We start from the raw sequence: 22,828 nt of genomic DNA, 5'->3' as shown, positions 1-22,828 counted from the left end.
AGAGGGGCTGAAACAGAGGACGATAAACAGAGGGGCTTAAACAGTGGGGCTGAAACAGAGGGGGTGAAACAGAGGGGCTGAAACAGAGGGGCTGAATCAGAGTGGCTGAAACAGAGGGCGAGAAACAGAGGGCGAGAAACAGAATGCGAGAAACAGAGGGGCTGAAACAGAGGGGCTGAAACAGCGGTGCTGAAACAGAGGGCGAGAAACAGAGGGGCTGAAACAGAGGGGCTGAAACAGAGTGCGAGAAACAGAGGGGCTGAAACAGAGGAGCTGAAACAGAGGGGCTGAAACAGAGGGCGAGAAACAGAGGGGCTGAAACAGAGGGTGTGAAGCACAGGGGCTGAAACAGAGGGGCTGAAACAGAGGGGCTGAAACAGAGCGCGAGAAACAGAGGGCGAGAAACAGAGGGCGAGAAACAGAGGGGCTGAAACAGAGGGCGAGAAACAGAGGTGCTGAAACAGAGGGCGAGAAACAGAGGGCGAGAAACAGAGGGCGAGAAACAGAGAGCGAGAAACAGAGGGCGAGAAACAGAGGTCGAGAAACAGAGGGGCTGAAACAGAGGGGCTGAAACAGAGGGGCTGAAACAGAGGGGATGAAACAGAGGGGCTGAAACAGACGGCGAGAAACAGAGGGCGAGAAACAGAGGGGCTGAAACAGAGGGGCTGAAACAGAGGGGCTGAAACAGAGGGGCTGAAACAGTGGGCGAGAAACAGAGGGGCTGAAACAGAGGCTGAGAAACAGAGTGGCTGAAACAGAGGGGCTGAAACAGAGGACGATAAACAGAGGGGCTTAAACAGTGGGGCTGAAACAGAGGGGGTGAAACAGAGGGGCTGAAACAGAGGGGCTGAATCAGAGTGGCTGAAACAGAGGGCGAGAAACAGAGGGCGAGAAACAGAATGCGAGAAACAGAGGGGCTGAAACAGAGGGGCTGAAACAGCGGTGCTGAAACAGAGGGCGAGAAACAGAGGGGCTGAAACAGAGGGGCTGAAACAGAGTGCGAGAAACAGAGGGGCTGAAACAGAGGAGCTGAAACAGAGGGGCTGAAACAGAGGGCGAGAAACAGAGTGGCTGAAACAGAGGGTGTGAAGCACAGGGGCTGAAACAGTGGGGCTGAAACAGAGGGGCTGAAACAGAGGGCGAGAATCAGAGGGCGAGAAACAGAGGGGCTGAAACAGTGGGGCTGAAACAGAGGGGCTGAAACAGAGGGCGAGAAACAGAGTGCGAGAAACAGAGGGCGAGAAACAGAGGGGCTGAAACAGAGGGGCTGAAACAGAGGGGCTGAAACAGAGGGGCTGAAAGAGAGGGGCTGAAACAGAGGGCGAGAAACAGAGTGCGAGAAACAGAGGGCGAGAAACAGAGGGGCTGAAACAGAGAGGGTGAAACAGAGGGGCTGAAACAGAGGGCGAGAAACAGAGGGCGAGAAACAGACGGCGAGAAACAGAGGGCGAGAAACAGAGGGCGAGAAACAGAGGGGCTGAAACAGAGTGGCTGAAACAGAGGGCGAGAAACAGAGGGGCTGAAACAGAGGGCGTGAAACAGAGGGCGAGAAACAGAGGGACTGAAACAGAGGGGCTGAAACAGAGGGGCAGAAACAGAGGGGCTGAAACAGAGGGCGAGTAACAGAGGGGCTGAAACAGAGGGGCTGAAACAGAGTGGCTGAAACAGAGGAGCTGAAACAGAGGGCGAGAAACTGAGGGCGAGAAACAGAGGGCGAGAAACAGAGGGGCTGAAACAGAGGGGCTGAAACAGAGGGGCTGAAACAGAGAGGATGGAAGAGAGGGGCTGAAACAGAGGGGCTGAAACAGAGGGCGAGAAACAGAGGGCGAGAAACAGAGGGGCTGAAACAGAGGGTCGAAACAGAGGGCGAGAACCAGAGGGGCTGAAACAGAGGGCGAGAAACAGAGGGCGAGAACCAGAGGGGCTGAAACAGAGGGCGAGAAACAGAGGGCGAGAAACAGAGAGGGAGAAACAAAGGGCGAGAAACAGAGGGCAAGAAACAGAGGGCCGAGAAACAGAGGGGCTGAAACAGAGGGGCTGAAACAGAGGGGCTGAAACAGAGGGGATGAAAGAGAGGGGCTGAAACAGAGGGCGAGAAACAGAGAGGCTGAAACAGAGGGGCTGATACAGAGGACGAGAAACAGAGGGGCTGAAACAGAGGGGCTGAAACAGAGGGGCTGAAACAGAGGGCGAGAAACAGAGGGGCTGAAACAGTGGGCGAGAAACAGAGGGGCTGAAACAGAGGGCGAGAAACAGAGCGAGAAACAGAGGGCGAGAAACAGAGGGGCTGAAACAGACGGGCTGAAACAGAGGGGCTGAAAAAGAGGGGCTGAAACAGAGGGGCTGAAACAGAGGGGCTGAAACAGAGGGGCTGAATCAGAGGGGCTGAAACAGAGGGCGAGAAACAGAGGGCGAGAAACAGAGTGCGAGAAACAGAGGGGATGAAACAAGAGGGGCTGAAACAGAGGGGCTGAAACAGAGGGCGAGAAACAGAGGGCGAGAAACAGAGGGGCTGAAACAGAGGGGCTGAAACAGAGAGGCTGAAACAGAGGGGCTGAAAGAGAGGGGCTGAAACAGAGGGCGAGAAACAGAGTGCGAGAAACAGAGGGCGAGAAACAGAGGGGCTGAAACAGAGAGGGTGAAACAGAGGGGCTGAAACAGAGGGCGAGAAACAGAGGGCGAGAAACAGACGGCGAGAAACAGAGGGCGAGAAACAGAGGGCGAGAAACAGAGGGGCTGAAACAGAGTGGCTGAAACAGAGGGCGAGAAACAGAGGGGCTGAAACAGAGGGCGTGAAACAGAGGGCGAGAAACAGAGGGACTGAAACAGAGGGGCTGAAACAGAGGGGCAGAAACAGAGGGGCTGAAACAGAGGGCGAGTAACAGAGGGGCTGAAACAGAGGGGCTGAAACAGAGTGGCTGAAACAGAGGAGCTGAAACAGAGGGCGAGAAACTGAGGGCGAGAAACAGAGGGCGAGAAACAGAGGGGCTGAAACAGAGGGGCTGAAACAGAGGGGCTGAAACAGAGAGGATGGAAGAGAGGGGCTGAAACAGAGGGGCTGAAACAGAGGGCGAGAAACAGAGGGCGAGAAACAGAGGGGCTGAAACAGAGGGTCGAAACAGAGGGCGAGAACCAGAGGGGCTGAAACAGAGGGCGAGAAACAGAGGGCGAGAACCAGAGGGGCTGAAACAGAGGGCGAGAAACAGAGGGCGAGAAACAGAGAGGGAGAAACAAAGGGCGAGAAACAGAGGGCAAGAAACAGAGGGCCGAGAAACAGAGGGGCTGAAACAGAGGGGCTGAAACAGAGGGGCTGAAACAGAGGGGATGAAAGAGAGGGGCTGAAACAGAGGGCGAGAAACAGAGAGGCTGAAACAGAGGGGCTGATACAGAGGACGAGAAACAGAGGGGCTGAAACAGAGGGGCTGAAACAGAGGGGCTGAAACAGAGGGCGAGAAACAGAGGGGCTGAAACAGTGGGCGAGAAACAGAGGGGCTGAAACAGAGGGCGAGAAACAGAGCGAGAAACAGAGGGCGAGAAACAGAGGGGCTGAAACAGACGGGCTGAAACAGAGGGGCTGAAAAAGAGGGGCTGAAACAGAGGGGCTGAAACAGAGGGGCTGAAACAGAGGGGCTGAATCAGAGGGGCTGAAACAGAGGGCGAGAAACAGAGGGCGAGAAACAGAGTGCGAGAAACAGAGGGGATGAAACAAGAGGGGCTGAAACAGAGGGGCTGAAACAGAGGGCGAGAAACAGAGGGCGAGAAACAGAGGGGCTGAAACAGAGGGGCTGAAACAGAGAGGCTGAAACAGAGGGCGAGAAACAGAGGGCGAGAAACAGAGGGGCTGAAACAGAGGGGCTGAAACAGAGGGGCTGAAACAGAGGGTCTGTAACAGAGGGGCTGAAGCAGAGGGGCTGAAACAGAGGGCGAGAAACAGGGGGCGAGAAACAGAGGGCGAGAAAGAGTGGGGCTGAAACAGAGGGGCTGAAACGGAGGGGGTGAAACAGAGTGGCTGAAACAGAGGGGGTGAAACAGAGGGGCTGAAACAGAGGGGCTGAAACAGAGGGGCTAAAACAGAGGGGCTGAAACAGAGGACGAGAAACATATGGCGAGTTACAGGGTGCGAGAAACAGAGGGGCTGAAACAGAGGGGGTGAAACAGAGGGGCTGAAACAGAGGGCGGGAAACAGAGGGCGAGAAACAGAGGGCGAGAAACAGAGAGCGAGAAACAGAGGGCGAGAAACAGAGGGCGAGAAACAGAGGGGCTGAAACAGTGGGGCTGAAACAGAGGGGCTGAAACAGAGGGCGAGAAACAGAGGGGCTGAAACAGAGGGGCTGAAACAGTGGGGCTGAAACAGAGGGGCTGAAACAGAGGGCGAGAAACAGAGGGGCTGAAACAGAGGGGCTGAAACAGAGGGCGAGAAACAGAGGGGCTGAAACAGAGGGGCTGAAACAGGGGCTGAAACAGAGGGCGAGAAACAGAGGGGCTGAAACAGAGGGGCTGAAACAGAGGGCGAGAAACAGAGGGGCTGAAACAGAGGGGCTGAAACAGAGGGCGAGAAACAGAGGGGCTGAAACAGAGGGCGTGAAACAGAGGGCGAGAAACAGAAGGGCTGAAACAGAGGGGCTGAAACAGAGGTGCTGAAACAGAGGGGCTGAAACAGGGGCTGAAACAGAGGGCGAGAAACAGAGGGGCTGAAACAGAGGGGCTGAAACAGAGGACGAGAAACAGAGGGGCTGAAACAGAGGGGCTGAAACCGAGGGGCTGAAACAGAGGGCGAGAAACAGAGGGGCTGAAACAGAGGGGCTGAAACAGAGGGCGGGAAACAGAGGGCGAGAAACAGAGGGCGAGAAACAGAGTGGCTGAAACAGAGGGGCTGAAACAGAGGGGCTGAAACAGAGGGGCTGAAACAGAGGGCGAGAAACAGAGGGGCTGAAACAGAGGCTGAGAAACAGAGTGGCTGAAACAGAGGGGCTGAAACAGAGGACGAGAAACAGAGGGGCTTAAACAGTGGGGCTGAAACAGAGGGGGTGAAACAGAGGGGCTGGAACAAAGGGGCTGAATCAGAGTGGCTGAAACAGAGGGCGAGAAACAGCGGGCGAGAAACAGAGTGCGAGAAACAGAGGGGCTGAAACAGAGGGGCTGAAACAGCGATGCTGAAACAGAGGGCGAGAAACAGAGGGGCTGAAACAGAGGGGCTGAAACAGAGTGCGAGAAACAGAGGGGCTGAAACAGAGGAGCTGAAACAGAGGGGCTGAAACAGAGGGCGAGAAACAGAGGGGCTGAAACAGAGGGTGTGAAACACAGGGGCTGAAACAGAGGGGCTGAAACAGAGGGGCTGAAACAGAGGGCGAGAAACAGAGGGCGAGAAACAGAGGGTGTGAAACAGATGGGCTGAAACAGAGGGCGAGAAACAGAGGGGCTGAAACAGAGGGGCTGAAACAGAGGGGCTGAAACAGAGGGGCTGAATCAGAGGGGCTGAAACAGAGGGCGAGAAACAGAGGGCGAGAAACAGAGTGCGAGAAACAGAGGGGATGAAACAAGAGGGGCTGAAACAGAGGGGCTGAAACAGAGGGCGAGAAACAGAGGGCGAGAAACAGAGAAGCTGAAAGAGAGGGGCTGAAACAGAGAGGCTGAAACAGAGGGCGAGAAACAGAGGGCGAGAAACAGAGGGGCTGAAACAGAGGGGCTGAAACAGAGGGGCTGAAACAGAGGGTCTGTAACAGAGGGGCTGAAGCAGAGGGGCTGAAACAGAGGGCGAGAAACAGGGGGGCTGAAACAGAGGGGCTGAAACAGAGGGGCTGAAACAGAGGGGCTGAAACAGAGGGCGAGAAACAGAGGGGCTGAAACAGAGGGCGAGAAACAGAGGGCGAGAAACAGAGGGCGAGAAACAGAGAGGGAGAAACAAAGGGCGAGAAACAGAGGGCGAGAAACAGAGGGCGAGAAACAGAGGGGCTGAAACAGAGGGGCTGAAACAGAGGGGCTGAAACAGAGGGGCTGCAGAGAGGGGCTGAAACAGAGGGCGAGATACAGAGGGCGAGAAACAGAGGGCGAGAAACAGAGGGGCTTAAACAGAGGGGCTGAAACAGAGGGGCTGAAACAGGGTCTGAAACAGAGGGCGAGAAACAGAGGGGCTGAAACAGAGGGGCTGAAACAGAGGGCGAGAAACAGAGGGGCTGAAACAGAGGGGCTGAAACAGAGGGCGAGAAACAGAGGGGCTGAAACAGAGGGCGTGAAACAGAGGGCGAGAAACAGAAGGGCTGAAACAGAGGGGCTGAAACAGAGGGGCTGAAACAGAGGGGCTGAAACAGGGGCTGAAACAGAGGGCGAGAAACAGAGGGGCTGAAACAGAGGGGCTGAAACCGAGGGGCTGAAACAGAGGGCGAGAAACAGAGGGGCTGAAACAGAGGGGCTGAAACAGAGGGCGGGAAACAGAGGGCGAGAAACAGAGGGCGAGAAACAGAGGGCGAGAAACAGAGTGGCTGAAACAGAGGGGCTGAAACAGAGGGCGAGAAACTGAGGGGCTGAAACAGAGGCTGAGAAACAGAGTGGCTGAAACAGAGGGGCTGAAACAGAGGACGAGAAACAGAGGGGCTTAAACAGTGGGGATGAAACAGAGGGGGTGAAACAGAGGGGCTGAAACAGAGGGGCTGAATCAGAGTGGCTGAAACAGAGGGCGAGAAACAGAGGGCGAGAAACAGAATGCGAGAAACAGAGGGGCTGAAACAGAGGGGCTGTAACAGCGGTGCTGAAACAGAGGGCGAGAAACAGAGGGGCTGAAACAGAGGGGCTGAAACAGAGTGCGAGAAACAGAGGGGCTGAAACAGAGGAGCTGAAACAGAGGGGCGGGAACAGAGGGCGAGAAACAGAGGGGCTGAAACAGAGGGTGTGAAGCACAGGGGCTGAAACAGAGGGGCTGAAACAGAGGGGCTGAAACAGAGCGCGAGAAACAGAGGGCGAGAAACAGAGGGCGAGAAACAGAGGGGCTGAAAAAGAGGGCGAGAAACAGAGGTGCTGAAACAGAGGGCGAGAAACAGAGGGCGAGAAACAGAGGGCGAGAAACAGAGAGCGAGAAACAGAGGGCGAGAAACAGAGGACGAGAAACAGAGGGGCTGAAACAGAGGGGCTGAAACAGAGGGGCTCAAACAGTGGGCGAGAAACAGAGGGGCTGAAACAGAGGGGCTGAAACAGAGGGCGAGAAACAGAGGGGCTGAAAGAGAGGGGCTGAAACAGAGGGGCTGAAACAGAGGGGCTGAAACAGAGGGCGAGAAACAGAGGGGCTGAAACAGTGGGCGAGAAACAGAGTGGCTGAAACAGAGGGCGAGAAACAGAGAGCGAGAAACAGAGGGCGAGAAACAGAGGGGCTGAAACAAAGGGGCTGAAACAGAGTGGCTGAATCAGAGTGGCTGAAACAGAGGGCGAGAAACAGAGGGCGAGAAACAGAATGCGAGAAACAGAGGGGCTGAAACAGAGGGGCTGAAACAGCGGTGCTGAAACAGAGGGCGAGAAACAGAGGGGCTGAAACAGAGGGGCTGAAACAGAGTGCGAGAAACAGAGGGGCTGAAACAGAGGAGCTGAAACAGAGGGGCTGAAACAGAGGGCGAGAAACAGAGGGGCTGAAACAGAGGGTGTGAAGCACAGGGGCTGAAACAGTGGGGCTGAAACAGAGGGGCTGAAACAGAGGGCGAGAATCAGAGGGCGAGAAACAGAGGGGCTGAAACAGTGGGGCTGAAACAGAGGGGCTGAAACAGAGGGCGAGAAACAGAGTGCGAGAAACAGAGGGCGAGAAACAGAGGGGCTGAAACAGAGGGGCTGAAACAGAGGGGCTGAAACAGAGGGGCTGAAAGAGAGGGGCTGAAACAGAGGGCGAGAAACAGAGTGCGAGAAACAGAGGGCGAGAAACAGAGGGGCTGAAACAGAGAGGGTGAAACAGAGGGGCTGAAACAGAGGGCGAGAAACAGAGGGCGAGAAACAGACGGCGAGAAACAGAGGGCGAGAAACAGAGGGCGAGAAACAGAGGGGCTGAAACAGAGTGGCTGAAACAGAGGGCGAGAAACAGAGGGGCTGAAACAGAGGGCGTGAAACAGAGGGCGAGAAACAGAGGGACTGAAACAGAGGGGCTGAAACAGAGGGGCAGAAACAGAGGGGCTGAAACAGAGGGCGAGTAACAGAGGGGCTGAAACAGAGGGGCTGAAACAGAGTGGCTGAAACAGAGGAGCTGAAACAGAGGGCGAGAAACTGAGGGCGAGAAACAGAGGGCGAGAAACAGAGGGGCTGAAACAGAGGGGCTGAAACAGAGGGGCTGAAACAGAGAGGATGGAAGAGAGGGGCTGAAACAGAGGGGCTGAAACAGAGGGCGAGAAACAGAGGGCGAGAAACAGAGGGGCTGAAACAGAGGGTCGAAACAGAGGGCGAGAACCAGAGGGGCTGAAACAGAGGGCGAGAAACAGAGGGCGAGAACCAGAGGGGCTGAAACAGAGGGCGAGAAACAGAGGGCGAGAAACAGAGAGGGAGAAACAAAGGGCGAGAAACAGAGGGCAAGAAACAGAGGGCCGAGAAACAGAGGGGCTGAAACAGAGGGGCTGAAACAGAGGGGCTGAAACAGAGGGGATGAAAGAGAGGGGCTGAAACAGAGGGCGAGAAACAGAGAGGCTGAAACAGAGGGGCTGATACAGAGGACGAGAAACAGAGGGGCTGAAACAGAGGGGCTGAAACAGAGGGGCTGAAACAGAGGGCGAGAAACAGAGGGGCTGAAACAGTGGGCGAGAAACAGAGGGGCTGAAACAGAGGGCGAGAAACAGAGCGAGAAACAGAGGGCGAGAAACAGAGGGGCTGAAACAGACGGGCTGAAACAGAGGGGCTGAAAAAGAGGGGCTGAAACAGAGGGGCTGAAACAGAGGGGCTGAAACAGAGGGGCTGAATCAGAGGGGCTGAAACAGAGGGCGAGAAACAGAGGGCGAGAAACAGAGTGCGAGAAACAGAGGGGATGAAACAAGAGGGGCTGAAACAGAGGGGCTGAAACAGAGGGCGAGAAACAGAGGGCGAGAAACAGAGGGGCTGAAACAGAGGGGCTGAAACAGAGAGGCTGAAACAGAGGGGCTGAAAGAGAGGGGCTGAAACAGAGGGCGAGAAACAGAGTGCGAGAAACAGAGGGCGAGAAACAGAGGGGCTGAAACAGAGAGGGTGAAACAGAGGGGCTGAAACAGAGGGCGAGAAACAGAGGGCGAGAAACAGACGGCGAGAAACAGAGGGCGAGAAACAGAGGGCGAGAAACAGAGGGGCTGAAACAGAGTGGCTGAAACAGAGGGCGAGAAACAGAGGGGCTGAAACAGAGGGCGTGAAACAGAGGGCGAGAAACAGAGGGACTGAAACAGAGGGGCTGAAACAGAGGGGCAGAAACAGAGGGGCTGAAACAGAGGGCGAGTAACAGAGGGGCTGAAACAGAGGGGCTGAAACAGAGTGGCTGAAACAGAGGAGCTGAAACAGAGGGCGAGAAACTGAGGGCGAGAAACAGAGGGCGAGAAACAGAGGGGCTGAAACAGAGGGGCTGAAACAGAGGGGCTGAAACAGAGAGGATGGAAGAGAGGGGCTGAAACAGAGGGGCTGAAACAGAGGGCGAGAAACAGAGGGCGAGAAACAGAGGGGCTGAAACAGAGGGTCGAAACAGAGGGCGAGAACCAGAGGGGCTGAAACAGAGGGCGAGAAACAGAGGGCGAGAACCAGAGGGGCTGAAACAGAGGGCGAGAAACAGAGGGCGAGAAACAGAGAGGGAGAAACAAAGGGCGAGAAACAGAGGGCAAGAAACAGAGGGCCGAGAAACAGAGGGGCTGAAACAGAGGGGCTGAAACAGAGGGGCTGAAACAGAGGGGATGAAAGAGAGGGGCTGAAACAGAGGGCGAGAAACAGAGAGGCTGAAACAGAGGGGCTGATACAGAGGACGAGAAACAGAGGGGCTGAAACAGAGGGGCTGAAACAGAGGGGCTGAAACAGAGGGCGAGAAACAGAGGGGCTGAAACAGTGGGCGAGAAACAGAGGGGCTGAAACAGAGGGCGAGAAACAGAGCGAGAAACAGAGGGCGAGAAACAGAGGGGCTGAAACAGACGGGCTGAAACAGAGGGGCTGAAAAAGAGGGGCTGAAACAGAGGGGCTGAAACAGAGGGGCTGAAACAGAGGGGCTGAATCAGAGGGGCTGAAACAGAGGGCGAGAAACAGAGGGCGAGAAACAGAGTGCGAGAAACAGAGGGGATGAAACAAGAGGGGCTGAAACAGAGGGGCTGAAACAGAGGGCGAGAAACAGAGGGCGAGAAACAGAGGGGCTGAAACAGAGGGGCTGAAACAGAGAGGCTGAAACAGAGGGCGAGAAACAGAGGGCGAGAAACAGAGGGGCTGAAACAGAGGGGCTGAAACAGAGGGGCTGAAACAGAGGGTCTGTAACAGAGGGGCTGAAGCAGAGGGGCTGAAACAGAGGGCGAGAAACAGGGGGCGAGAAACAGAGGGCGAGAAAGAGTGGGGCTGAAACAGAGGGGCTGAAACGGAGGGGGTGAAACAGAGTGGCTGAAACAGAGGGGGTGAAACAGAGGGGCTGAAACAGAGGGGCTGAAACAGAGGGGCTAAAACAGAGGGGCTGAAACAGAGGACGAGAAACATATGGCGAGTTACAGGGTGCGAGAAACAGAGGGGCTGAAACAGAGGGGGTGAAACAGAGGGGCTGAAACAGAGGGCGGGAAACAGAGGGCGAGAAACAGAGGGCGAGAAACAGAGAGCGAGAAACAGAGGGCGAGAAACAGAGGGCGAGAAACAGAGGGGCTGAAACAGTGGGGCTGAAACAGAGGGGCTGAAACAGAGGGCGAGAAACAGAGGGGCTGAAACAGAGGGGCTGAAACAGTGGGGCTGAAACAGAGGGGCTGAAACAGAGGGCGAGAAACAGAGGGGCTGAAACAGAGGGGCTGAAACAGAGGGCGAGAAACAGAGGGGCTGAAACAGAGGGGCTGAAACAGGGGCTGAAACAGAGGGCGAGAAACAGAGGGGCTGAAACAGAGGGGCTGAAACAGAGGGCGAGAAACAGAGGGGCTGAAACAGAGGGGCTGAAACAGAGGGCGAGAAACAGAGGGGCTGAAACAGAGGGCGTGAAACAGAGGGCGAGAAACAGAAGGGCTGAAACAGAGGGGCTGAAACAGAGGTGCTGAAACAGAGGGGCTGAAACAGGGGCTGAAACAGAGGGCGAGAAACAGAGGGGCTGAAACAGAGGGGCTGAAACAGAGGACGAGAAACAGAGGGGCTGAAACAGAGGGGCTGAAACCGAGGGGCTGAAACAGAGGGCGAGAAACAGAGGGGCTGAAACAGAGGGGCTGAAACAGAGGGCGGGAAACAGAGGGCGAGAAACAGAGGGCGAGAAACAGAGTGGCTGAAACAGAGGGGCTGAAACAGAGGGGCTGAAACAGAGGGGCTGAAACAGAGGGCGAGAAACAGAGGGGCTGAAACAGAGGCTGAGAAACAGAGTGGCTGAAACAGAGGGGCTGAAACAGAGGACGAGAAACAGAGGGGCTTAAACAGTGGGGCTGAAACAGAGGGGGTGAAACAGAGGGGCTGGAACAAAGGGGCTGAATCAGAGTGGCTGAAACAGAGGGCGAGAAACAGCGGGCGAGAAACAGAGTGCGAGAAACAGAGGGGCTGAAACAGAGGGGCTGAAACAGCGATGCTGAAACAGAGGGCGAGAAACAGAGGGGCTGAAACAGAGGGGCTGAAACAGAGTGCGAGAAACAGAGGGGCTGAAACAGAGGAGCTGAAACAGAGGGGCTGAAACAGAGGGCGAGAAACAGAGGGGCTGAAACAGAGGGTGTGAAACACAGGGGCTGAAACAGAGGGGCTGAAACAGAGGGGCTGAAACAGAGGGCGAGAAACAGAGGGCGAGAAACAGAGGGTGTGAAACAGATGGGCTGAAACAGAGGGCGAGAAACAGAGGGGCTGAAACAGAGGGGCTGAAACAGAGGGGCTGAAACAGAGGGGCTGAATCAGAGGGGCTGAAACAGAGGGCGAGAAACAGAGGGCGAGAAACAGAGTGCGAGAAACAGAGGGGATGAAACAAGAGGGGCTGAAACAGAGGGGCTGAAACAGAGGGCGAGAAACAGAGGGCGAGAAACAGAGAAGCTGAAACAGAGGGGCTGAAACAGAGAGGCTGAAACAGAGGGCGAGAAACAGAGGGCGAGAAACAGAGGGGCTGAAACAGAGGGGCTGAAACAGAGGGGCTGAAACAGAGGGTCTGTAACAGAGGGGCTGAAGCAGAGGGGCTGAAACAGAGGGCGAGAAACAGGGGGGCTGAAACAGAGGGGCTGAAACAGAGGGGCTGAAACAGAGGGGCTGAAACAGAGGGCGAGAAACAGAGGGGCTGAAACAGAGGGCGAGAAACAGAGGGCGAGAAACAGAGGGCGAGAAACAGAGAGGGAGAAACAAAGGGCGAGAAACAGAGGGCGAGAAACAGAGGGCGAGAAACAGAGGGGCTGAAACAGAGGGGCTGAAACAGAGGGGCTGAAACAGAGGGGCTGCAGAGAGGGGCTGAAACAGAGGGCGAGATACAGAGGGCGAGAAACAGAGGGCGAGAAACAGAGGGGCTTAAACAGAGGGGCTGAAACAGAGGGGCTGAAACAGGGGCTGAAACAGAGGGCGAGAAACAGAGGGGCTGAAACAGAGGGGCTGAAACAGAGGGCGAGAAACAGAGGGGCTGAAACAGAGGGGCTGAAACAGAGGGCGAGAAACAGAGGGGCTGAAACAGAGGGCGTGAAACAGAGGGCGAGAAACAGAAGGGCTGAAACAGAGGGGCTGAAACAGAGGGGCTGAAACAGAGGGGCTGAAACAGGGGCTGAAACAGAGGGCGAGAAACAGAGGGGCTGAAACAGAGGGGCTGAAACCGAGGGGCTGAAACAGAGGGCGAGAAACAGAGGGGCTGAAACAGAGGGGCTGAAACAGAGGGCGGGAAACAGAGGGCGAGAAACAGAGGGCGAGAAACAGAGGGCGAGAAACAGAGTGGCTGAAACAGAGGGGCTGAAACAGAGGGCGAGAAACTGAGGGGCTGAAACAGAGGCTGAGAAACAGAGTGGCTGAAACAGAGGGGCTGAAACAGAGGACGAGAAACAGAGGGGCTTAAACAGTGGGGATGAAACAGAGGGGGTGAAACAGAGGGGCTGAAACAGAGGGGCTGAATCAGAGTGGCTGAAACAGAGGGCGAGAAACAGAGGGCGAGAAACAGAATGCGAGAAACAGAGGGGCTGAAACAGAGGGGCTGTAACAGCGGTGCTGAAACAGAGGGCGAGAAACAGAGGGGCTGAAACAGAGGGGCTGAAACAGAGTGCGAGAAACAGAGGGGCTGAAACAGAGGAGCTGAAACAGAGGGGCGGGAACAGAGGGCGAGAAACAGAGGGGCTGAAACAGAGGGTGTGAAGCACAGGGGCTGAAACAGAGGGGCTGAAACAGAGGGGCTGAAACAGAGCGCGAGAAACAGAGGGCGAGAAACAGAGGGCGAGAAACAGAGGGGCTGAAAAAGAGGGCGAGAAACAGAGGTGCTGAAACAGAGGGCGAGAAACAGAGGGCGAGAAACAGAGGGCGAGAAACAGAGAGCGAGAAACAGAGGGCGAGAAACAGAGGACGAGAAACAGAGGGGCTGAAACAGAGGGGCTGAAACAGAGGGGCTCAAACAGTGGGCGAGAAACAGAGGGGCTGAAACAGAGGGGCTGAAACAGAGGGCGAGAAACAGAGGGGCTGAAAGAGAGGGGCTGAAACAGAGGGGCTGAAACAGAGGGGCTGAAACAGAGGGCGAGAAACAGAGGGGCTGAAACAGTGGGCGAGAAACAGAGTGGCTGAAACAGAGGGCGAGAAACAGAGAGCGAGAAACAGAGGGCGAGAAACAGAGGGGCTGAAACAAAGGGGCTGAAACAGAGTGGCTGAAAAAGAGGGGCTGAAACAGAGGGGCTGAAATAGAGGGGCTGAAACAGAGGGGCTGAAACAGAGGGCGAGAAACAGAGGGCGAGAAACAGAGGGGCTGAAACAGAGGGCGAGAAACAGAGGGCGAGAAACAGAGGGCGAGAAACAGAGGGCGAGAAACAGAGGGGCTGAAACAGAGGGGCTGAAACAGTGGACGAGAAACAGAGGGGCTGAAACAGAGGGGCTGAAACAGAGGGGCTGAAACAGAGGGGCTGAAACAGAGGGCGAGAAACAGAGGGGCTGAAACAGAGGGCGAGAAACAGAGGGCGAGAAACAGAGGGCGAGAAACAGAGAGGGAGAAACAAAGGGCGAGAAACAGAGGGCGAGAAACAGAGGGCGAGAAACAGAGGGGCTGAAACAGAGGGGCTGAAACAGAGGGGCTGAAACAGAGGGGCTGCAGAGAGGGGCTGAAACAGAGGGCGAGATACAGAGGGCGAGAAACAGAGGGCGAGAAACAGAGGGGCTTAAACAGAGGGGCTGAAACAGAGGGGCTGAGACAGGGGCTGAAACAGAGGGCGAGAAACAGAGGGGCTGAAACAGAGGGGCTGAAACAGAGGGCGAGAAACAGAGGGGCTGAAACAGAGGGGCTGAAACAGAGGGCGAGAAACAGAGGGGCTGAAACAGAGGGCGTGAAACAGAGGGCGAGAAACAGAAGGGCTGAAACAGAGGGGCTGAAACAGAGGGGCTGAAACAGAGGGGCTGAAACAGGGGCTGAAACAGAGGGCGAGAAACAGAGGGGCTGAAACAGAGGGGCTGAAACAGAGGACGAGAAACAGAGGGGCTGAAACAGAGGGGCTGAAACCGAGGGGCTGAAACAGAGGGCGAGAAACAGAGGGGCTGAAACAGAGGGGCTGAAACAGAGGGCGGGAAACAGAGGGCGAGAAACAGAGGGCGAGAAACAGAGGGCGAGAAACAGAGTGGCTGAAACAGAGGGGCTGAAACAGAGGGGCTGAAACAGAGGGGCTGAAACAGAGGGCGAGAAACAGAGGGGCTGAAACAGAGGCTGAGAAACAGAGTGGCTGAAACAGAGGGGCTGAAACAGAGGACGATAAACAGAGGGGCTTAAACAGTGGGGCTGAAACAGAGGGGGTGAAACAGAGGGGCTGAAACAGAGGGGCTGAATCAGAGTGGCTGAAACAGAGGGCGAGAAACAGAGGGCGAGAAACAGAATGCGAGAAACAGAGGGGCTGAAACAGAGGGGCTGAAACAGCGGTGCTGAAACAGAGGGCGAGAAACAGAGGGGCTGAAACAGAGGGGCTGAAACAGAGTGCGAGAAACAGAGGGGCTGAAACAGAGGAGCTGAAACAGAGGGGCTGAAACAGAGGGCGAGAAACAGAGGGGCTGAAACAGAGGGTGTGAAGCACAGGGGCTGAAACAGAGGGGCTGAAACAGAGGGGCTGAAACAGAGCGCGAGAAACAGAGGGCGAGAAACAGAGGGCGAGAAACAGAGGGGCTGAAACAGAGGGCGAGAAACAGAGGTGCTGAAACAGAGGGCGAGAAACAGAGGGCGAGAAACAGAGGGCGAGAAACAGAGAGCGAGAAACAGAGGGCGAGAAACAGAGGTCGAGAAACAGAGGGGCTGAAACAGAGGGGCTGAAACAGAGGGGCTGAAACAGAGGGGATGAAACAGAGGGGCTGAAACAGACGGCGAGAAACAGAGGGCGAGAAACAGAGGGGCTGAAACAGAGGGGCTGAAACAGAGGGGCTGAAACAGAGGGGCTGAAACAGTGGGCGAGAAACAGAGGGGCTGAAACAGAGGGGCTGAAACAGAGGGCGAGAAACAGAGGGGCTGAAAGAGAGGGGCTGAAACAGAGGGGCTGAAACAGAGGGGCTGAAACAGAGGGCGAGAAACAGAGGGGCTGAAACAGTGGGCGAGAAACAGAGTGGCTGAAACAGAGGGGCTGAAACAGAGTGGCTGAAAAAGAGGGGCTGAAAAAGAGGGGCTGAAATAGAGGGGCTGAAACAGAGGGGCTGAAACAGAGGGCGAGAAACAGAGGGCGAGAAACAGAGGGGCTGAAACAGAGGGCGAGAAACAGAGGGGCTTAAACAGTGGGGCTGAAACAGAGGGGCTGAAACAGAGGGGCTGAAACAGAGGGGCTGAATCAGAGTGGCTGAAACAGAGGGCGAGAAACAAAGGGCGAGAAACAGAGTGCGAGAAACAGAGGTGCTGAAAAAGAGGGGCTGAAACAGAGGGCGAGAAACAGAGGGGCTGAAACAGAGGGGCTGAAACAGAGGGGCTGAAACAGAGGGGCTGAAACAGTGGGCGAGAAACAGAGGGGCTGAAACAGAGGGGCTGAAACAGAGGGCGAGAAACAGAGGGGCTGAAAGAGAGGGGCTGAAACAGAGGGGCTGAAACAGAGGGGCTGAAACAGAGGGCGAGAAACAGAGTGGCTGAAACAGAGGGCGAGAAACAGAGAGCGAGAAACAGAGGGCGAGAAACATAGGGGCTGAAACAGAGGGGCTGAAACAGAGTGGCTGAAAAAGAGGGGCTGAAACAGAGGGGCTGAAACAGAGGGGCTGAAACAGAGGGGCTGAAACAGAGGGCGAGAAACAGAGGGCGAGAAACAGAGGGGCTGAAACAGAGGGCGAGAAACAGAGGGGCTTAAACAGTGGGGCTGAAACAGAGGGGCTGAAACAGAGGGGCTGAAACAGAGGGGCTGAATCAGCGTGGCTGAAACAGTGGGCGAGAAACAGAGGGCGAGAAACAGAGTGCGAGAAACAGAGGTGCTGAAACAGAGGGGCTGAAACAGCGGGGCTGAAACAGAGGGCGAGAAACAGAGGGGCTGAAACAGAGGGGCTGAAACAGAGGGGCTGAAACAGAGGGGCTGAAAGAGTGGGGCCGAAACAGAGGGCGAGAAACAGAGGGGCTGAAACAGATGGGCTGAAACAGAGGGGCTGAAACAGAGGGGCTGAAAGAGAGGGCGTGAAACAGAGGGTGAGAAACAGAGGGCGAGAAACAGAGGGGCTGAAACAGTGGAGCTGAAACAGAGGGGCTGAAACAGAGGGGCTGAAACAGGGGCTGAAACAGACGGGCTGAAACAGAGGGCGAGAAACAGAGGGGGAGAAACAGAAGGTCTGAAACAGAGTGGCTGAAACAGAGGGGCTGAAACAGAGGGGCTGAAACAGGGGCTGAAACAGAGGGCGAGAAACAGAGGGGCTGAAACAGAGGGGCTGAAACAGAGGGCGAGAAACAGAGGGGCTGAAACAGAGGGGCTGAAACAGAGGGCGAGAAACAGAGGGGCTGAACAGAGGGCGTGAAACAGAGGGCGAGAAACAGAAGGGCTGAAACAGAGGGGCTGAAACAGAGGTGCTGAAACTGAGGGGCTGAAACAGGGGCTGAAACAGAGGGCGAGAAACAGAGGGGCTGAAACAGAGGGGCTGAAACAGAGGACGAGAAACAGAGGGGCTGAAACAGAGGGGCTGAAACCGAGGGGCTGAAACAGAGGGCGAGAAACAGAGGGGCTGAAACAGAGGGGCTGAAACAGAGGGCGGGAAACAGAGGGCGAGAAACAGAGGGCGAGAAACAGAGTGGCTGAAACAGAGGGGCTGAAACAGAGGGGCTGAAACAGAGGGGCTGAAACAGAGGGCGAGAAACAGAGGGGCTGAAACAGAGGCTGAGAAACAGAGTGGCTGAAACAGAGGGGCTGAAACAGAGGACGAGAAACAGAGGGGCTTAAACAGTGGGGCTGAAACAGAGGGGGTGAAACAGAGGGGCTGGAACAAAGGGGCTGAATCAGAGTGGCTGAAACAGAGGGCGAGAAACAGCGGGCGAGAAACAGAGTGCGAGAAACAGAGGGGCTGAAACAGAGGGGCTGAAACAGCGATGCTGAAACAGAGGGCGAGAAACAGAGGGGCTGAAACAGAGGGGCTGAAACAGAGTGCGAGAAACAGAGGGGCTGAAACAGAGGAGCTGAAACAGAGGGGCTGAAACAGAGGGCGAGAAACAGAGGGGCTGAAACAGAGGGTGTGAAACACAGGGGCTGAAACAGAGGGGCTGAAACAGAGGGGCTGAAACAGAGGGCGAGAAACAGAGGGCGAGAAACAGAGGGTGTGAAACAGATGGGCTGAAACAGAGGGCGAGAAACAGAGGGGCTGAAACAGAGGGGCTGAAACAGAGGGGCTGAAACAGAGGGGCTGAATCAGAGGGGCTGAAACAGAGGGCGAGAAACAGAGGGCGAGAAACAGAGTGCGAGAAACAGAGGGGATGAAACAAGAGGGGCTGAAACAGAGGGGCTGAAACAGAGGGCGAGAAACAGAGGGCGAGAAACAGAGAAGCTGAAACAGAGGGGCTGAAACAGAGAGGCTGAAACAGAGGGCGAGAAACAGAGGGCGAGAAACAGAGGGGCTGAAACAGAGGGGCTGAAACAGAGGGGCTGAAACAGAGGGTCTGTAACAGAGGGGCTGAAGCAGAGGGGCTGAAACAGAGGGCGAGAAACAGGGGGGCTGAAACAGAGGGGCTGAAACAGAGGGGCTGAAACAGAGGGGCTGAAACAGAGGGCGAGAAACAGAGGGGCTGAAACAGAGGGCGAGAAACAGAGGGCGAGAAACAGAGGGCGAGAAACAGAGAGGGAGAAACAAAGGGCGAGAAACAGAGGGCGAGAAACAGAGGGCGAGAAACAGAGGGGCTGAAACAGAGGGGCTGAAACAGAGGGGCTGAAACAGAGGGGCTGCAGAGAGGGGCTGAAACAGAGGGCGAGATACAGAGGGCGAGAAACAGAGGGCGAGAAACAGAGGGGCTTAAACAGAGGGGCTGAAACAGAGGGGCTGAAACAGGGGCTGAAACAGAGGGCGAGAAACAGAGGGGCTGAAACAGAGGGGCTGAAACAGAGGGCGAGAAACAGAGGGGCTGAAACAGAGGGGCTGAAACAGAGGGCGAGAAACAGAGGGGCTGAAACAGAGGGCGTGAAACAGAGGGCGAGAAACAGAAGGGCTGAAACAGAGGGGCTGAAACAGAGGGGCTGAAACAGAGGGGCTGAAACAGGGGCTGAAACAGAGGGCGAGAAACAGAGGGGCTGAAACAGAGGGGCTGAAACCGAGGGGCTGAAACAGAGGGCGAGAAACAGAGGGGCTGAAACAGAGGGGCTGAAACAGAGGGCGGGAAACAGAGGGCGAGAAACAGAGGGCGAGAAACAGAGGGCGAGAAACAGAGTGGCTGAAACAGAGGGGCTGAAACAGAGGGCGAGAAACTGAGGGGCTGAAACAGAGGCTGAGAAACAGAGTGGCTGAAACAGAGGGGCTGAAACAGAGGACGAGAAACAGAGGGGCTTAAACAGTGGGGATGAAACAGAGGGGGTGAAACAGAGGGGCTGAAACAGAGGGGCTGAATCAGAGTGGCTGAAACAGAGGGCGAGAAACAGAGGGCGAGAAACAGAATGCGAGAAACAGAGGGGCTGAAACAGAGGGGCTGTAACAGCGGTGCTGAAACAGAGGGCGAGAAACAGAGGGGCTGAAACAGAGGGGCTGAAACAGAGTGCGAGAAACAGAGGGGCTGAAACAGAGGAGCTGAAACAGAGGGGCGGAAACAGAGGGCGAGAAACAGAGGGGCTGAAACAGAGGGTGTGAAGCACAGGGGCTGAAACAGAGGGGCTGAAACAGAGGGGCTGAAACAGAGCGCGAGAAACAGAGGGCGAGAAACAGAGGGCGAGAAACAGAGGGGCTGAAACAGAGGGGCTGAAACAGAGGGCGAGAAACAGAGGGGCTGAAAGAGAGGGGCTGAAACAGAGGGGCTGAAACAGAGGGGCTGAAACAGAGGGCGAGAAACAGAGGGGCTGAAACAGTGGGCGAGAAACAGAGTGGCTGAAACAGAGGGCGAGAAACAGAGAGCGAGAAACAGAGGGCGAGAAACAGAGGGGCTGAAACAAAGGGGCTGAAACAGAGTGGCTGAAAAAGAGGGGCTGAAACAGAGGGGCTGAAATAGAGGGGCTGAAACAGAGGGGCTGAAACAGAGGGCGAGAAACAGAGGGCGAGAAACAGAGGGGCTGAAACAGAGGGCGAGAAACAGAGGGGCTTAAACAGTGGGGCTGAAACAGAGGGGCTGAAACAGAGGGGCTGAAACAGAGGGGCTGAATCAGAGTGGCTGAAACAGAGGGCGAGAAACAAAGGGCGAGAAACAGAGTGCGAGAAACAGAGGTGCTGAAAAAGAGGGGCTGAAACAGAGGGCGAGAAACAGAGGGCGAGAAACAGAGGGGCTGAAACAGAGGGGCTGAAACAGAGGGGCTGAAAGAGTGGGCGAGAAACAGAGGGGCTGAAACAGAGGGGCTGAAACAGAGGGCGAGAAACAGAGGGGCTGAAAGAGAGGGGCTGAAACAGAGGGGCTGAAACAGAGGGGCTGAAACAGAGGGCGAGAAACAGAGGGGCTGAAACAGTGGGCGAGAAACTGAGTGGCTGAAACAGAGGGCGAGAAACAGAGAGCGAGAAACAGAGGGCGAGAAACATAGGGGCTGAAACAGAGGGGCTGAAACAGAGTGGCTGAAAAAGAGGGGCTCTAACAGAGGGGCTGAAACAGAGGGGCTGAAACAGAGGGGCTGAAACAGAGGGCGAGAAACAGAGGGCGAGAAACAGAGGGGCTGAAACAGAGGGCGAGAAACAGAGGGGCTTAAACAGTGGGGCTGAAACAGAGGGGCTGAAACAGAGGGGCTGAAACAGAGGGGCTGAATCAGCGGTGGCTGATACAGAGGGTGAGAAACAGAGGGCGAGAAACAGAGTGCGAGAAACAGAGGTGCTGAAACAGAGGGGCTGAAACAGCGGGGCTGAAACAGAGGGCGAGAAACAGAGGGGCTGAAACAGAGGGGCTGAAACAGAGGGGCTGAAACAGAGGGGCTGAAAGAGTGGGGCTGAAACAGAGGGCGAGAAACAGAGGGGCTGAAACAGATGGGCTGAAACAGAGGGGCTGAAACAGAGGGGCTGAAAGTGAGGGCCAGAAACAGAGGGTGAGAAACAGAGGGCGAGAAACAGAGGGGCTGAAACAGTGGAGCTGAAACAGAGGGGCTGAAACAGAGGGGCTGAAACAGGGGCTGAAACAGACGGGCTGAAACAGAGGGCGAGAAACAGAGGGCGAGAAACAGAAGGGCTGAAACAGAGGGGCTGAAACCGAGGGGCTGAAACAGAGGGCGAGAAACAGAGGGGCTGAAACAGAGGGGCTGAAACAGAGGGCGGGAAACAGAGGGCGAGAAACAGAGGGCGAGAAACAGAGGGCGAGAAACAGAGTGGCTGAAACAGAGGGGCTGAAACAGAGGGCGAGAAACTGAGGGGCTGAAACAGAGGCTGAGAAACAGAGTGGCTGAAACAGAGGGGCTGAAACAGAGGACGAGAAACAGAGGGGCTTAAACAGTGGGGATGAAACAGAGGGGGTGAAACAGAGGGGCTGAAACAGAGGGGCTGAATCAGAGTGGCTGAAACAGAGGGCGAGAAACAGAGGGCGAGAAACAGAATGCGAGAAACAGAGGGGCTGAAACAGAGGGGCTGTAACAGCGGTGCTGAAACAGAGGGCGAGAAACAGAGGGGCTGAAACAGAGGGGCTGAAACAGAGTGCGAGAAACAGAGGGGCTGAAACAGAGGAGCTGAAACAGAGGGGCGGAAACAGAGGGCGAGAAACAGAGGGGCTGAAACAGAGGGTGTGAAGCACAGGGGCTGAAACAGAGGGGCTGAAACAGAGGGGCTGAAACAGAGCGCGAGAAACAGAGGGCGAGAAACAGAGGGCGAGAAACAGAGGGGCTGAAAAAGAGGGCGAGAAACAGAGGTGCTGAAACAGAGGGCGAGAAACAGAGGGCGAGAAACAGAGGGCGAGAAACAGAGAGCGAGAAACAGAGGGCGAGAAACAGAGGACGAGAAACTGAGGGGCTGAAACAGAGGGGCTGAAACAGAGGGGCTGAAACAGTGGGCGAGAAACAGAGGGGCTGAAACAGAGGGGCTGAAACAGAGGGCGAGAAACAGAGGGGCTGAAAGAGAGGGGCTGAAACAGAGGGGCTGAAACAGAGGGGCTGAAACAGAGGGCGAGAAACAGAGGGGCTGAAACAGTGGGCGAGAAACAGAGTGGCTGAAACAGAGGGCGAGAAACAGAGAGCGAGAAACAGAGGGCGAGAAACAGAGGGGCTGAAACAAAGGGGCTGAAACAGAGTGGCTGAAAAAGAGGGGCTGAAACAGAGGGGCTGAAATAGAGGGGCTGAAACAGAGGGGCTGAAACAGAGGGCGAGAAACAGAGCGCGAGAAACAGAGGGGCTGAAACAGAGGGCGAGAAACAGAGGGGCTTAAACAGTGGGGCTGAAACAGAGGGGCTGAAACAGAGGGGCTGAAACAGAGGGGCTGAATCAGAGTGGCTGAAACAGAGGGCGAGAAACAAAGGGCGAGAAACAGAGTGCGAGAAACAGAGGTGCTGAAAAAGAGGGGCTGAAACAGAGGGCGAGAAACAGAGGGCGAGAAACAGAGGGGCTGAAACAGAGGGGCTGAAACAGAGGGGCTGAAACAGTGGGCGAGAAACAGAGGGGCTGAAACAGAGGGGCTGAAACAGAGGGCGAGAAACAGAGGGGCTGAAAGAGAGGAGCTGAAACAGAGGGGCTGAAACAGAGGGGCTGAAACAGAGGGCGAGAAACAGAGGGGCTGAAACAGTGGGCGAGAAACAGAGTGGCTGAAACAGAGGGCGAGAAACAGAGAGCGAGAAACAGAGGGCGAGAAACATAGGGGCTGAAACAGAGGGGCTGAAACAGAATGGCTGAAAAAGAGGGGCTGAAACAGAGGGGCTGAAACAGAGGGGCTGAAACAGAGGGGCTGAAACAGAGGGCGAGAAACAGAGGGCGAGAAACAGAGGGGCTGAAACAGAGGGCGAGAAACAGAGGGGCTTAAACAGTGGGGCTGAAACAGA

Source organism: Stegostoma tigrinum, chromosome 28 (assembly GCF_030684315.1).
Source record: "Stegostoma tigrinum isolate sSteTig4 chromosome 28, sSteTig4.hap1, whole genome shotgun sequence".
NCBI classification, from domain to species: Eukaryota; Metazoa; Chordata; class Chondrichthyes; order Orectolobiformes; family Stegostomatidae; genus Stegostoma; species Stegostoma tigrinum.
Note: the sequence above shows the minus strand (reverse complement) of the source record.